The sequence below is a fragment of the Mobula hypostoma genome, chromosome X1 (genome assembly GCF_963921235.1).
Source record: "Mobula hypostoma chromosome X1, sMobHyp1.1, whole genome shotgun sequence".
Classification (NCBI taxonomy): Eukaryota; Metazoa; Chordata; class Chondrichthyes; order Myliobatiformes; family Myliobatidae; genus Mobula; species Mobula hypostoma.
In genome coordinates, this window is record NC_086128.1 from 24,483,793 (window position 1) to 24,498,347 (window position 14,555).

General features: G+C 42.2%; 1 protein-coding gene across 2 annotated transcripts in view; it reads left to right on the top strand.

Annotated features, from left to right (window-relative positions):
* The window catches only part of LOC134340346 (activin receptor type-1-like), a 133,687-nt gene that overhangs the window by 29,915 nt on the left and 89,217 nt on the right, over positions 1-14,555 (top strand). For both annotated transcript variants that reach the window (XM_063037480.1, XM_063037481.1), the window contains exon 2: positions 7,211-7,382. The gene's annotated coding sequence lies outside the window, so the exon portion shown is untranslated. The remainder of the gene's footprint in view (positions 1-7,210; positions 7,383-14,555) is intronic.

The window sequence follows — 14,555 nt, forward strand, 5'->3', positions numbered from 1 at the left end:
TCTATTGGAATCCCTTCATTTTCTCACAGTCTTACAGTTTCAAATCAGAATCAGAATCAGAATCAGAATCTGGCTTATTATCAGCATGTGCCGTGAAATTTGTTGCTTTTGTGGCAGCTTTACAGTAAGAAATCTATTTAAAAACCAATAAATAGTGCAAAAAAAGAGTAAAAGTAGTGAGGTAGTGTTCATGGGTTCATTATCAACGACACTGGAGCAAATTTTGATCTTCAGAACCAGAGTCATGTTTATTGTCACTGTCCCACATGATGTGAGATGTGCTGTTTTGCAGCAGCAGTACAATGTAAAGATACACAAGTAATTTAAGAAGTCTCAAAATAAATAAATAGTGCAAAAAAAGGAGTAATGAGGTCATGTTCATGGGTTCTTGGGCTGGCTAGAGGTCTGATGTCGGAGGGGAAGAAGCTGTTCCCAAATTGGTGAGCATGTGTCTCTAGGTTCCTGTATCTCCTCCCCAATGGTAGGAAGCAGAAGAGGGCATGTCCTGGATAATGAGGGTCCTCATGATCGATGCTGCCTTCTTGAGCCTTTTGTCCTTGATGGTGGGGAGGGTTGTGCCTCAGATGGAACCAGGTAAGTCTATAAACCTCTCGTGATCCTATGCATTGGGTCCTTTGTACCAGCCTGTGCTGCAACCAGTCAGTGTGCTCTACACCATTCAGCTGTAGAAATTTGCATGAGTCTTTGGTGACATACCAAATCTCCTCAAGCTTCTAACAAAGTAGAGCCACTGTTGTGCCTTCTTAGTAATTGTGTCAATGTGTTAGGCCAAGATAGATCCTCGGAGATATTGACACCCTGGAACTTGAAGCTGCTCACCACTGAATGAGGACTGGTGCACATTCCTGGGACTTCCGCTTCCTGATGTCCACAGTCAATTCCTTGGACTTGCTGACAATGTTGCAACACCACTCAGTGAGCTGAACTAATTCACTTTGTACACCTCGTTATCTCCATATGAGGTTCTACCGACAACAGTGGTGTCAATAGCAAATTTATAGATGGTGTTTGAGCTTTGCCTAACCACACAGTCATGAGTGCAGAGAGAGTAGAGTAGTGGGCTAAGCACGCATCTTTGAGGTGTGTTTACAACTCGGGGAGAGACTCTGAGTCAGATCCTTTTCTCCCTGGCTCAGAAAAGATGAAACTAATTGTGAGGACCATTCCTGCGTTCTTCTCATTCCTCTGGTGGGGGGGGGTGGTCTTCTCAGTTTGAATGTTTCAGCTACAATCTGCTTTATCATACTGAGCCACATCTTATTGATGAGAAGAAAAGTTGATGAAGGAAAGGCAGTGGACATAATCTATATGGACTTTTGCAAGGCATTTGACAAGGTTCCACATGGGAAGCAGGTCCAGAAGGATCAGTCACTCAGCATTCAGGATGAAGTAATAAATATGAATCCAACATTGTCTTTGTGGGAGAAGACAGAAAGTGGTAGTAGATGATTGTGTAACACCTGTGTAGCACCGGTCTTATCGCGTGTGGCTAATCGCCACACTCTTTCGAGAAAATCAAATTACACTAGATGCTTGTAGGCCGTCAGAAGGTTCTAGGTATCGGAAGGAGGCAGTGAATAGAAGCCACACATTTCTGGAAATAAGCTTTGTTTATAAGAAATGAACAATATGTACAAAATATTTACATAAGTAAGAACAATTCAAAATTCAAACATTCTATTTAGGTTCCAAATCTTAGATATCAACAAAAGCCAAATTCCTGTTTAGTTAGAATCAGTGATATTCATTAGAATGACCTTTGCTATTCCAATTTCTTTAACTAATTAGATCTAGCGTTATTCCCTATTTAAAAGTTTACAGTCTAAACTTTCCTTTTTACTTATCCCTAGTTAGTTTGAAAACCAAATATAATTCCTATTCTCAAGTATTATAGTTAACTTCAGTTTCATTTCCAGGCAGTATATCTACAAGTTTAAATTCAAATTCAAAAATTATATATACACAGGTTAACTCTTTTCATGGCAATTCTCCAACATCGCAACTTTTAAACAAAATAAATCTCATTCAGTAACTTATCAAAGTCTTTGCAAAAATAATCAGTTCTTGCAGAAAATCTAATTCAGCTTCTTCGAATGAAAATAAACTTATACATCCAACCATATTAAATCCTCTGCGTCATTACCCATTTCGTTCCCGCGCTGATTCTTCATCTTGGGTGGCTGACCATCTTGTTTCTTGGTTCATTGGAATGAAATAGTTGTTCATCCATGAAAAGCAAACTTGTACAAAAACTTGACCAAATCCCTTGGTATGATTTTACAGAACTAATTCCCGACTACACGGTAGGGATTTTGGACACTCGTCTCTGCCGATATTGTCTCATTAGTGCTGCTGCGTGTTATAGCTGTAGCTTCAATAAATCTTCTATCGCTATTGTCTCTCCTCCAGGGGTTTCACCCTGAGGTTTTCAAATTAGTAGGGTAAAGGTAACAGTTCACGTCTTCAGCTTCTAATTGTTGATGCACTTCTCTCCTTGTCCGTCCTGTGTCACCACGCCCTGCCCTTGCACAGCGCTTTTTTTTTCAAATTCTCTTTTTTTAATAATTTGTAAACCTCATTTTCACCCCTCCGCAGGTAGAACTTTCCAACATTACATCTTTGGGTTGAATTAACCTGGGTTACAGTTGCCTCTCTGGTTGGAGGCCTGTGACTAGTGGAGTGCCGCATGGACTGGTGCTGGGTCAGTTGTTGTTTGCCATCTATATTAATAATTTGGATGATAATGTAGTTAACTGGATCAGTAGATTTGTGGATGACATGAAGATTGGGGGAGTGGTAACAGTGAGGAAGACTACCAAAGCTTGCAGCGGGATCTGGACTAGCTGGGGAAACGGGCTGAAAAACTGCAGATGGAATTTAATGCAGACAAGTGTGAGGTGTTGCACTTTTGGAGGACCAACCAGGGTAGGTCTTACACAGTGAGCGATAGGGCACCGAGGAGTGTGGTAGTACAGAGGGATTTGAGAATACAGATCCCTAATTCCTTGAAAGTGGCATCATAGGTTGATAGGATCATAAAGAAAGCTTTTGGCACTTTTGCCTTCATAAATCAAGGTATTGAGTACAGGAGTTATGATGTTATGTTGAAGTTGTATAAGACATTGGTGAGTCCTAATTTGAAGTATTATGTGCAGTTTTGGTCACCAACCTACAGAAAAGATGTAAATAAGATTGAAAGAGTACAGAGAAAATCTACAAGGATGTTGCTGGGACTTGAGGACCTGAGTTATAGGGATAGGTTGAATAGGGTAGGACTTTATTCCTTGGAACGTGGAAGACTAAGAGGAGATTTGAAAGAGGTATACAAAATGAAACACTAGTTTATTCTTCTGGAACATCCTATACTGAATTCTTATGGATGAAAACATGGCAAAAAGTGTTTTAGGACATCGGGCAATATCGGAAAGAGTGCTCCTTGTTAGATTCAGAGGACAACCATTTGATTTAGCAACTATACAGGTATATGCACCAACAACAGATGGAACAAATAAAGATATAGATAAATTCTATGAAGAGCTTGAACAAGCAAAGAATGAATGCAAATCTCAAGATATTGTAATTGTCATGGGAGATCTAAATGCTAAAGTAGGACAAGCTGCTGATAGAAATACCGTAGGAAAATTTGGACTAGGGGAAAGAAATGAAAGAGGTGAGAAATGGGTAGAATGGTGCAAGATGAATAATCAGGTCATTATGAATACCTACTTTTAAAACCATCCAAGATGCTTGTGGAGCTGGAAAAGTCCAGGGGGTAACACTAGAAATCAAATTGACTTTATTACTATGAACCAAAGATTTAGAAACTCAGTGACTCAATGCAAAACATATCCAGGTGCAGACTGTAATAGTGACCATAACCCAGTAGTATGTCATGTGAAAGTAAAGCTTAAAAACTAAAGAAGCAAAAACCTGAACAATCCCTTGATTACTTGCAATTAATTAAAGAAGAAAACTTAAAACAAAAATTTACAATGGAAGTAAGGAATAGATTTCAAAGTCTAGAAATAGAATCTGTTGAAGATGATAGCAATCATGTAGAAATGAAATTTAACTCTCTAAAGGATGCCTTGGTAGAATCAGCAAAGTCAGTGATTTCTAAAAAAGAAAAAAGCACAAAGAATAAATGGATGACAGATGAAATCAAAAATCTAATGGAAGAAAGGAGACGGAAGAAAGCAAATTTTATAGAATATAAGTCCTTAGATAAAAAAGTTAAAAGCTTATGTCAAAAAGCCAAAGAGGAATGGTTAAACCAGGAATGTGAGCAAATAGAAAGAATCCCTATTACTGATCCAAAAAGGTTACATCAACAAATCAAGAATATCACTAGTAAAAAGCTCCTCTGTTCTTCAGGTGGATGTTTGAAAGCAAAGGACGGTACCATTATCATGGAAAAAGATGAGATTATGAACAAATGGACTGAGTATATTCAGGAATTGTTTGAAGATAATCAAGGTGAAAAACCTGAAATTAAGAAAAACATTGATGGTCCAAGTATTTTAAAATCTGAAGTTCGTAATGCAGTAAATAAGATGAAGAAAGGAAAGGCAGCAGGTCCTGACGAATTAGTAATAGAACAAATTATCACCCTTGAAGATTATGGAATTGAAAAACTTACTGATTTAACCAATGAAATGTATGAGACTGGAATAATACCAGAAGAGATGAAAAAATCAGTATTTATCACTCTTCCTCAGAAACCTGGAGCAATAGAATGTGAATTACATAGGACCATAAGTTTAATGAGTCATATCACCAAGATACTTCTAAGAATTTTGATGACAAGAGCTAAAAGTAAGATACAAGCTGATACAGGTTGAAATAAGTAAAGAACAATGTGGTTTTGTGAAAGACAAAGGTACAAGAAACACAATATTGATGTTAAGGATACTATCAGAACAAGCTATTCAAGTGCAAAAAGATTTGTTTGTTTGTTTTATCGACTACACAAAAGCATTTGATAAAGTGAAGCACAATAAGTTATTTGAAACATTACAGAAAACTCTAGATCTAGATTCGGAAGATCTCCGCCTAATCAGAAATCTGTACTGGGAACAAACTGCCGCTGTAAGAATAGATGGAGAAGTGAGTCAGCTTACAAAAATCAAGAGAGGCGTTAGACAAGAGTGTGTTTTCTCCCTTGATTTATTTAATGTGTACAGTGAAACAATATTACAAAAACTAAGAGAAATCTTGGGAATCAAAGTTGGCGGTGAAAACATCAATAATTTCAAATATGCAGATGATACTGTGTTAATTGCAAGTACGGAGGAAGAACTACAAAACTTGATTGATATAATTGTTGAAGAAAGTGCAAAAATGGGTCTATCTATCAATTGCAAAAAGACAACGTATGGTGATATCCAAAAAGAAGGAGAATCCTATATGCAGGCTGAGAATAAATGGGGAAGACATAAAACAAATACAGAACTTTTGTTACTTAGGAAGCTGGGTGACATCAGATGGCAGGTGCAACTCAGACATCAAAAGAAGAATAGGGATGGCAAAAGACACCTTTACAAGAATGAAGAGTATACTGACCAATACTAAACTAGGCATGACAACCCACCTCAGAGTACTGAAATGTTACGTTTATCTAGTTATGTTATACGGCTCAGAATGTTGGACAACATCTAGTAACATGAGAAAACGAATTGTATCAGCAGAGATGTGGTTTTTGAGGAGGATGCAAAGAATATCATGGACGAAACGAATATCTAATGAGGATGTCATGAACAGAGCAAACACAAAAAGAGAAATAATGTATGAGATCATGAAAAGGCAATGTAACTTCATTGGACATGTGATTAGGAAAGAGGAGTTAGAATGCACGGTAATTATGGGAAAGATTGAAGGGAAGAAAGCAAGAGGAAGACAAAGACAAATGATGATGGAGACAGCAGCCAGAGAACTGGAAATGAATACCAATGGATTGATCCACTTGACCCGAAACAGGAGTGTGTGGGCCATGGCAGTCAAAACTCAAACTGGGCACGGCACCTGATGATGATGATGATACAAAATGATGAGGGGTATAGATGGGATAAATGCAAACAGGCTTTTTCCACTGAGGTTGGGTGATACTGGACCAAGAGGTCATGGGTTAAAGGTGAAAGGTGAAATATTTAAGGGGAAGCTGAAGAGGAACTTCTTGACTCAGAGGATGGTGAGAGTGTGGAATGAGCTGTCAGCAGAGGTGGTGCATGCGGAATCAATTTCAACATTTAAGAAAAGTTTGAGTACGTACATTTTGTGGGAGGGGTATGGAGGGCTATGGTCCTGGTGCGAGTTAATGGGACTGGGCAAAATTCCAGTTCAGCATGGCTTAGTTGATCCAAGTGGGTTGTTTCTGCTCTGCAGTGCTCTTTGACTCTATGACACACAGCACAGAAGCAGGCCCTTCTGCTGATTGTGTCTATACAAACCATCCTTGTACACTGATCCTATCTTATTCTTCCCATGTTCCTATTAACTAGCCCAGATTCTCCCAATTACCTTCACCGATATCTTTGGGATGCACCAGAGGGAATCCCACACGGTCACAGTGAGAATGTGCAAACTCCACACAGACACCTACTTAGCCCCTAGCCCCAGTGGATACTCAGACAAGAACATCACCAAATCTTGAGGCCAAATGGAACGGTTACTCACAGAGCCAGAGACCAGGGTTCGATCCTGGCCTCAGGCGCTTTCTATGTATGTTCTCCTGTGACAGCATGGGCTCCCCGTCACCCCCCCACGTGCTCCGGTTTCCTCACACATCCCAAGGACGTGCAGGATGGCGGGGTTAAATGGTCACTGTAAATTGTCCCTAGTGTGGGTAAGTGACAAAAGGACTGTAAGTGAGTGAGTGGGTGTTGGCAGACCCAATGAAACAAGGAACCACAAGTTCACCGAGGCCTATATGCTGATAATGGGCCCTGATCTATCTTGTGAGCATGAAAGGATAACGTGACAGCATAAGAACAAATTCATTACTCCACTTACTGCTGGCCGTCTGATGATCGGCTGCAGAACGAAAGAGAAGTCTTGGGATAAGTCATCTCCCTGTTCTCTGCAGGCCAACTGCACGAAGTGGAAAAGCAAGCTTAGGACAATCAGGCAGATAAAAAAGAGTCTTGCACTGATTTTATATTGACGTCATGACTTTTCCTGTTCTCCATTCCAGGTTTGCCACACAGGAGGAAGATGAAGAGGAACCTAGCCCCTTGAATTCCAGCTTTACTTGTAAAGTTTTGACAGGTCAACAGTCATAAGCACCCAAGGGTCATCAATGACTCCAAGGTCATTAGCTACAGCAAGAGAAACCTACCCACAGTGAACAACATTTCTTGCTCTAGGTAGGATGATGATTGTAAACTTCTGTACATGGGCCGGGCAGCCATTCTCTTGGGTTTGATGGTGATCGCACACGTGGTGAGTGATGCAGACTGTAAAGCGTAAAACTAGCAAGGGGTTTTCAAACATAATTTTGTCTAATAGAAGCGGGTATGTGTTTAAGATGAGAGGAGGAAAGTTCAAAGGAGATGACAGGACAGGCTGGAATGCATTGCCAGGGCTGGAGGAGGCAGATACAATAGAGGTGTTTATGAGGCTCATAGACACATGATTATGACTGGAGGGATGTGGAGCACGTGTGGAAAGAAAGGATTAGGTGTCATAATTAGTTGTGTTCCACTGTCACGGGCCTGAATGACTTCTGCCCAGTTGCACTCACCCCCATCATTGCAAAGTGCTTTGAGAGACTGGTTCTATCACATCTGAGATCCTGTCTGCCCACTACCCTGGACCCCATCAATTTGCCTGTCACACCAACAGATCTACAGAGGACGCCATCTCCATGGCACTTCATTCTGCCCTGACCCACCTGGACAGCCCCAACTCTTACGTCAGAATGCTGTTCATTGACTTTAGTTCGGCATTCATTACTGTGATCCCCTCCAAGCTGGTCACCAAACTTCGCCAGCTTGGTATCAGCTCATCCCTCTGCAATTGGACCTTGGACTTTCTGGCTAACAGACCCCAATCTGTTAAATTAGACAACCTCTCCTCCTCCACCTCTACTGTAAAGATGAAGCCACACTCAGATTGGAGGAACAACACCTTATATCCTCTGCTGTAAAGATGAAGCCACACTCAGGTTGGAGGAACAACGCCTTATATTCCGTCTGGGTAGCTTCCAACCTGATGGCATGAACATCGACTTCTCTAACTTCCGCTAATGCCCCACCTCCCCATCATACCCCATCTGTTACTTATTTTTATACACTCATTCTTTCTCTCACTTTCCTTTTTCTCCCTCTGTCCCTCTGAATATACCCTTTGCCCATCCTCTGGGTTCCCCCCCCTCCCGCTTGTCTTTCTTCCCGGACCTCCTGTCCCATGATCCTCTCGTATCCCTTTTGCCAATCACCTGTCCAGCTCTTGGCTCCATCCCTCCCCCTCCTGTCTTCTCCTATCATTTTGGATCTCCCCCTCCCCCTCCAACTTTCAAATCTTTTACTCACTCTTCCTTCAGTTAGTCCTGACGAAGGGTCTCGGCCTGAAACGTCGACTGCACCTCTTTCTAGAGATGCTGCCTAGCCTGCTGCGTTCACCAGCAACTTTTATGTGTGTTGCTTGAATTTCCAGCATCTGCAGAATTCCTGTTGTTATCCACCTATTCTGTTACTCAAATTTGGCACTATTCCATCTCCTTTGATTTAATCCCTTACTGAGATAATTTATTTCATTATCTTGAAGTGCATCATGAATTGGACTCAGAAGGTCTTATAAAGATTTCTTAGGGCCTTTCCATGAGAGCTCATTAGTAAAGATTTATCAATCAATAAAAGCTTGCTGATTAAATTACTCAGAGAACAACTTTTGTCAAGTGCACATTGTCCACAGCAGCTCCTAATTTGGACATGGACTTTCCATTTTCATCTGTTTTGGTCAACACTGCTCAACGGTGAAAGAACACAAGAGTAACAACATGGGGAGAAATGAGGTAAAAGGGAACGTGTGATCTCCTGCAAGGAAAGAGGGGTTTTACCAGTGTTGTTTCATGTGAAGGATCTCATTCCAGAGGCTGGTCACTCAATTTTGTATCATAGTCACCAAACAGTTCTTTAAAATCAAATCTCTTTTTGCCAAAAGACGAGTAAAAAGCACATGAACAGCCTGTCTCTGAGCTGAAAATACAAACTGAAGCCAGCAAGCCCTACCAATGGCTACATAATAATTGATAACACTAGTGTAAAACTTCCCTGTTTAACTGCTGTGTTGCATCAGTCATTAGTCTTGCCTCCTCTGGCTAAGGATAAAGAGGGTGGAGGGGTAATTTTTCAAGGAAGGAATGGCGACTGGGAAGCAGATTTGTTCTTGGCCTAGTCTTCTCCTGTCTGCTAAGAGCTATATATCCATTCCTAATTGTTCTGACCTTGAGTGATTGAATTGAGTTATTCTTGTTCCATAAAGTTCAAACATTTGGAATGTAAATACTACTTTGTCAGCTTCCTGGCTGTAAGCTAGCACACCCTTTGTCCTGAAATTAGTCTCCGAGTTGCCGCGGAAACCTCTTCATTACTTTGTGCTCAAGGCGAAGATTGTTTGCTCCAAGACTTTAATGAAGAAGTGAAAGACACACGCAATGTCTAGACCATAGGGCACAGCCAGTGGCAGCACGGTGGTCCCGGCGCCTCGACTTGCTCAATGCGTACGTGGCTTTGTTTCCCAATTTCCTACTTAAAATAAAAACAAGTTTCAAAACCAAGGTTACCCAACAGGACACCTGTATTTTTTTAAGGCTTATGATTACAATCACCATCCTTTGAATGTGTGCTGTTTGTTCCTTTCAACAACAACCTTTTAACAGAAGCATAGTCGGAAAATGTCCGGAGAACATCGAGCATGGGGCATTTCCTCCTCTGGTCTCCATGTACCTTGTGAGAAGTATTCTGCATTTCCTACTTGCTAATCAACCTTCTCAAAATGCATTTCAAACTACCACTGTGCTCAGTGGCATGTTGCAGCTGGAGGGGGCGTATCTAGCTCGTCATTTTTTTTCCTTTGCTGTCTAGTATAATTTAAGGTCTGCATGTTGTCTGTACCTGCATACCTGTGATGCTGCTGTAAGCAAGTTTATCATTCTACCTGTACCTACCCATACATGCAACCCTTAGAAAAGATGGCACACGGGTCCGCCATGACCTCACTGATTAGTAGAACAGCCGGGGCAAGCTGAATGGCTTCCTTCTGTCCCAGTGTTCTCTCGTACTCAATTCAGACAACCATGAGCACACTGAGTGGAAGATCCCCTGAATAGAGGATCATGAGAGAGTCTAATACTAAAACTCATTGGTAATTTAATATAGAGTTATGCAGCACAGAAACAAGCCCTTTGGCCCAACTGGTCCATGCTGATTCCCATCTAAGCTAGGCCCATTTGCCAATATTAGGCCATGTCCCTCTAAACCTTTCCTATCCCTGTACCTGCCCGTGCGCCTTTTAAATATTATTAATGTACCTGCCTCAAACACTTCCTGTGGTAGCTCTTTCCATATACGAACCGACTTCTGGCTGAAAATGTTGCTCTTTGGGCTTCTCTTGAATCTCTTCCCTCTCACGTTAAACCTGGGACCTCCAGTTCTTCGTTCTGCAACCCCAGGAAAAAGACTATGTGCAGTCACCTTGTCTGCCCCCTCATGAGATTTTACACTTCTGTAAGATCGCCTCTCAGTCTCCTACTCTCAAAGGAATTACGTCCAAACCTGCAAAGCCACTGTCCATGGAGTCCCAGCAACATCCTTGTAATTTAAATCTCTTCTTCACTCTTTTGAGCTTAAACAAAAGGCTCTTTTGTATTGCTCCCACTAAGAATCTGTAATGTCCCAAGCATCAAACACTCCTGCGGAGAGTGCCTTAATGTAACTCTCAGAGCTTTATCTCAAGAAGAATTGGTTGGGCTCTCTCTCATTGGCAATGGTCGTTGCCTGGAACCAATGTTATTTGCCTGTGCCGGAATGTTCTTCAAATTGTGTTGCATGCGGGCATGGGCTGCTTCAGAATCTGGGGGGGTTGGGGTGACTTGCAAATGGAATGCATGATTGCAAAATGTCCAACAAGCATCCCAAATGATGGAGCAGTGGCCAATGATGGTCGCAGGCTGAGAAAGCATTACAGCGATAACATACCCAGGGTAGCGATGGGGGAGTCTGGGATATTGGCAAAGGTACGATTCCAATAGAGAGACCCCATCAGGCTGTTACTTAACTGGTTGAAGGGACGGTTCTCCCAATTTATACTTCAGTCCCCAGATGTCAGTAAGAAGGACAGCAGAGGGTGATCCATCCAATTTGCTTATTTATTCATTCATTTATTTATTTAGAAGTAACAGGCCCTTCCGGACCAGTGAGCTCGTGCCTCCCCCCCAAATACACCCATGGCTGACCAATTAACCTGCTAACCCATACGTTTTTAGAATGTGGGAAGAGATCAGAAGAAAGTCATGGGAAGAACATATAGACTCGTTGCAGACAGTGGTGAGAATCGAACCAGGGTCACGAATGCTGTAATAGTGTTATGCTAGCCGCTACTCCACCATGACCCCTACTGAAGATTAGGATCTTGTCAAAGGCCAAGGGGTGGCCTGATAGAGGTCTATACCATCATGAGCGACATGGTCACAGTCGTATTCCCAGAGCAGGGGAGTCCAAAGCTAGAGGGCACAAGTTTAAGTTGAGAGGGAAAGATTTAAAAGGGACTTGAAGGGCGCCCTCACCAAGTGCACCTTTTCTGCACCTTCTCTAAAGCTTCCACATCCTTCCTGTAATGTGATGACCAGAATCACACACAATATTCCAAATAAGACCATAAAACCATAAGACAAAGGAGCAGAATTAGGCAATTCAGCCCATCAAGTTTTCCCTGCCATTCCATCATGACTGATTTATTATCCCTCTCAACCCCACTCTCCTGCCTTCTCTCCATAACCTTTGACACCCTGAATAACCAAGAACCGATCAACCTCCACTTTAAATATACCAGATGACTTGGCCTGCACAGCCATCTGTCGCAATAAATTCCACAGATTCTTTTACCCTCTGGCAAAAGAAATTCCTCCTCATCTCTGTCCTAAAGGGACATCTTTGTACTCTGAGGCTGTGCCCTCTGGTCCTAAATTCACTCACTATCGGAAACATCCTCTCCACATCCACTCTATCTATGCCTTTCAATATTTGATAGGTTTCGATGAGATTCTCCACCCCACTCCCCACAACTCATCTAAATTCCAGTGAGTACAGGCCCAGGGCCACCAATCACTTTTCATATGATAAGCTTATCATATGCAAATTCATTCTCATCAACCCTCTCCAATGCCAGCACGTATTTTCTTAGATTCATTTTTTATGTGCCATGTCATATGATCATGGTATTTCCATGACCATGATAGGTCTCGGCAAATTTTTCTGCAGAAGTGGTTTGCCATTGCCTTTTCCTGGGCAATGTCTTTACAAGACAGGGGGCCGCAGTCATTATCAATACTTTTCAGAGATTGTCTGCCTGGCGACACTGGTCGCATAACCAGGACTTGTGATCTGCACCAGCTGCTCATATGACCATCCACCACCTGCTCCCATGGCTTCACATGACCCTGATCAGGGCTAAGCAGGTGCTGCACCTTTCCCAAGGCTGACCTGCAGACTAGCAGAGGAAGGAGTGCCTTACATCTCCTTTGGTAGAGTCATATCTCTATCTTGTCACCTGATTTCTTAGATAAGATCATAAGACCATAAGATATAGGAGCAGAATTAGGCCATTTGGCCCATTGAGTCTGCTCCACCATTTCATCATGGCTGATCCAATTTCCCTCTCAGCCCCAGTCTCTGCCTTCTCCCCATATCCCTTCATGGCCAGACCAATCAAAAATCTATCAAACTCTGCCTTAAATATACATAAAGACTTGGCCTCCACAGCTGCCTGTAGCAAAGAATTCCACAGATTCACTACTCTCTGGCTAAAGAAATTCCTCCTCATCTCCATTCTAAAAGGATATTCCTCTATTCTGAGACTGTGTCCTCTGGACTGAGACTCTCCCACCATAGGAAACATCTTCACCATAGGAAACCTTTCACCAATCAATAGGTTTCAATGAGATCACCCCTCATTCTTCTGAATTCTAGTGAATACAGTACCAGAGCCATCAGTCCTCTTCATATGACAAGCTATTCAATCCTGGAATCCTTTGAACCATCTCCAGTTTCAGCACATCCTTTCTAAGGTAAGACACCCAAACCTGCTCACAGTGCTCCAAGTAAGGCCTCACCAGTGCTTTATAAAGTCTCAACATTACATCCTTGATTTTATGTTCTAGTCCTCTTGAAATGAATGCTAACATTGCATTTGCATTCCTCACCACAGACTCAACCTGCAAATTAACCTTTAGTGAATCCTGCACAAGGACCCCCAAGTCCCTTTGTGCCTCAGTTTTTTTTTATATTTTCTCACCATTTAGAAAATAGTCAACCTTTTCATTTCTTCAACTGAAGTGTGCGACCATACACTTCCCGACACTATTCCATCTGCCATTTATTAGTCCCCTCCAGTTCAGGTGCAAACCATCCCTTCTGTACTGGTCCCACCTTCCCTGCAAGACAGCCCAGTGATCCAAAAATCTGATTTTCTCCCTCTTACACCAATTCCTTATCTATGTATTAAACTGTATAATCTTGCTAGTTCTGGCCTCATTAGCACGCGGCACGGCTAGCAATCCTGAGATCACAACCCTGGAGGTCCTGCCCTTTAACTTAGCACCTAACTCCCTTTGTAGAACCTCATCACTCATCCTACCCATGTCATTAGTACCTATATGGACCATTACTTCTGGCCATTCACCCTCCCACTTCAGAATGCTGAGGACTCGATCTGAGTTATCCCGGACCCTCGCACATGGGTGGCAACGCCATCTGGGAATGTTATTCTCAGCCAAGAACCTCCTGTCCATTCCCCTAACTAATGAATCCCCTATCACCACAGTGTGCCTCTTCTTCCCCCTTCCCTCTGAGTCGCAGGACAGACCCAGTGTCAGAGACCTGACCACTGTGACTTTCCTCCCCCCCAACAGTATCCAAAGTGACATCCCTGTTGTTGAGGGGGACAGCCACAGGGGTGCTGTACACTGGCTCCTTAACTCCTTTCCACTTCCTGACTAAGGGGCCCAAAACTACTCACAATACTCCAAGTTTGGTCTGACCAATGCCTTATAAAGCCTCTGCATTAAAATCTTGTTTTTATGTTCTAGTCCTCTTGAAATTAACGGTAACATTGCATTTGACTTCCCTACCTCCGACTCAACCTACAAGTTAACTTTTAGAGAATCCTGGACAAAGACTCCCAAGTCACTTTGATCTCTGATTTTTGATTTTTCTCCCTGCTCAGAAAATAGTCTATGACTTTATTCCTTCTACCAAAGTGCATGACCACACACTTCCCAACACTGTATTCCATCTGTCACTTCTTTGCCCATTCTCCTA